Raw genomic sequence first — 2,606 nt, 5'->3', positions numbered from 1 at the left:
ATTCCAGTACTCCCCCTTTGTCCCTTGCTTCTTCTTTACTCCAAGAATCCACTCCCTGCTGCTCCCTGCCAGAGGAAAGAAGGTGGGGCCGGCCGGCCTAAAACTCGGCCGAAAATTTTCGAGGTTTTTCTATGAAGTTCTAGGGATGCAAACTTTCAAATTTTTGACATGCACTAGTTAAATTTCAAACATGCTTATGCAATAAGAAAAGAAATTTATGCAAGGAAAAATTAAACTATCCTATATGCAATGCAATGATGGATACATGCCACATACCTCATGGCGAGGGCTCAGGTTTAGAGTCCGGAGCCGGACTCTCCATTCCTGTGGTTTGATTGTTGTCGCCGGATGGAGTCTTGGGCGATAACACTTTCTTCTGCCACACCTTCATGGGTGTGGGTGGTGTTTCGACCTTTGTCTTCTGCGATTCCAGAAATTTGTTACGCTGGATTCTTCGTTTGGTATTCCTTTGATTATGAAGCTTGATTTGCTTCGCTTCCTCCTGAATTCTTAACTCCTCCTGAATCCGCAGACTCTCTACAAACTCAATAAGGGCTTCGATGTTTGGAAATGATGGTTTCTTTGCCCCTTTCTCGGGTTTCTTTTTCCGATGGACCTCCTTGACTAGTGAGCATTGTTCGACCTTCAGTTTGATGGCAAACTTCTCTTTCTGACCATTAATGTTGAGGTGAATTTCTCCAGCTCCAACATCAATATGGGCGTTTGCTGTACTCAAGAATGGCCTGTCCAGGATGAGCGGTGTCTTGGTGTCGACTTCCATGTCGAGTACGACGAAGTCAACGGGAATGAAGAAATTCTAGATTTTCACCGGAATGTTCTCTGCTATTCCCGCGGGATAGCGGACCATTTGATCTGCTAGCTGCAAACACATGGCAGTAGTGGCAAGTGCATGATGGTGCAGTAGTGGCAAGTGCATGATGGTTAAGTTTGTCATAAACAACCTCTGGCATGACACTGATGCTTGCTCCCAAGTCGCAGAGGGAATTCGAAAAGTGTTGGACCCCGATCGAGCAAGTGATGGTGGGGCAGCCTGGGTCTTTCTTCTTCACCAGGAGAGGATCGAGTATAGCAGCGCTACACTCTTCAGTTAACTACACAACCTCGGCGATGGGCAGCGTTCGCTTGTTTCCAAGAATATCTTTGATATACTTGGCATACGTGGGTACCTGCATAGCGTCAAGAAGTGGTATGTTTACATACAACTTCTTTATCACCTCGACGAATTTGCCGAATTGCTCGTCGGCCACCGGCTTCCTTATTCGCTCCGGAAACAGTAAGGCAGTTGTGTCGTGATAGTCCCGTGAAGTTCTAGGGGGTTCCACAGGGTTTTCCTGGGTAGCAGAAGTGTTGGATTCGACAGCCTCCTCCTGCACTTCGTCTTCAACTTCGGTATGGCTAGCGGTTACGGTCTTCCACTGCTTTCCTGCATCCTATGGAAATGTGGCTCTTGCGTGGTCTTACCACCACGCGTGGTCACCGCACTAACATTTTCTTTTGAGGTTACTTCCGGTTGCCCGGGTAGTTTCCTGTGTTGACGTTAGGACAAGAAGATGCAAGCTGAGCTACTTGAGTTTCTATCATTTTGTTAAAGCTCAGTTGATTTTTCATAACAAAATTGAATCCCTCTAGTTGCGCGGACATGGATTCCAAAATTTGTCATTAGCAAGGAATTTCTTACTAATGTTGTCATTAATTTGCTTTTGGCCGCACACTAGGTCTTTTAATGTGGGCTAAAAACTATTTTTGAAGTTCATACCTTGTTGTTGACCGAAGGGGAGGTTGGACTTGGAGTTCCAACCCTGCTAAGGACGAAATCCCGAGTTGGGATTGCTGTTGCTTCCAACGAAGTTTGCGTCCTCTTGAGTCAATGGGCATGAGTTGCCCGAGGGCCCAGTCTCGCCATATGTTTCACATGTCATACGAGACTCCGAAACCTAATTAACCTCCTGGTGTGGAGATTCCAGCTTCTTCATCAAAAGTTCCAATTTGGCAGTTAACATGTCGACTGTGTCGATCTGATGCACGCCCCTAGGACGGGCTGGCTGCCTTTCTCCTTTCCAACTGTGGTTGGAAGCTATCTTGTCAATCAGCGTCTTTGCTCTCGCAACGTCGAGAGAAAGGAAGGAACCACTCGCTGCTGCATCGACGTGGTCCTGTGCTTGCTGATTCAGGCCATGGAAGAAGTTCTGAATAATCAGCCACTCTTCTATGCCTTGGTGTGGGCATGCTTGAATGAACTCCTGGAGACGTTCCCAGACTTCTGGGATGCTCTCATCCGGTAATTGCTAAATTCCGGTGATCCTATTCCGGAGGGCATTGGTCTTGCCCACCGGAAAGTATTTCGCTAAGAATGCATTTGAACAAGCTTCCCATGTCGTGAAAGCTTCCTTATTGGAATAGAACCACGTCTTGGCTTTCCTGAGCAGTGAGAATGGGAACAGACGAAGAAAGACGATATCCAGTGTAGTTCCTTTGGGGTTGATGGTGTTGCTCACCTCTAGGAAGTTCTGGAGATGGGCATTGGCATCCTCAGATGCCTCTCCACAGAACGGACTTGCTTGGACCATGTTCACAAGTCCGGTCTT

General features: G+C 47.1%; 1 non-coding gene across 1 annotated transcript; it reads left to right on the top strand.

Annotated features, from left to right (window-relative positions):
- Positions 1-2,229: 2,229 nt before the first annotated feature.
- Positions 2,230-2,336, top strand: LOC120657763. Its single transcript, XR_005668302.1, has one exon. It is a non-coding gene; the product is annotated as a small nucleolar RNA R71 (small nucleolar RNA).
- Positions 2,337-2,606: the final 270 nt, after the last annotated feature.

The sequence above is a fragment of the Panicum virgatum genome, chromosome 1N, assembly GCF_016808335.1.
Source record: "Panicum virgatum strain AP13 chromosome 1N, P.virgatum_v5, whole genome shotgun sequence".
NCBI lineage: Eukaryota > Viridiplantae > Streptophyta > Magnoliopsida > Poales > Poaceae > Panicum > Panicum virgatum.
Note: the sequence above shows the minus strand (reverse complement) of the source record. Positions and strands in the feature narration are given on the sequence as shown.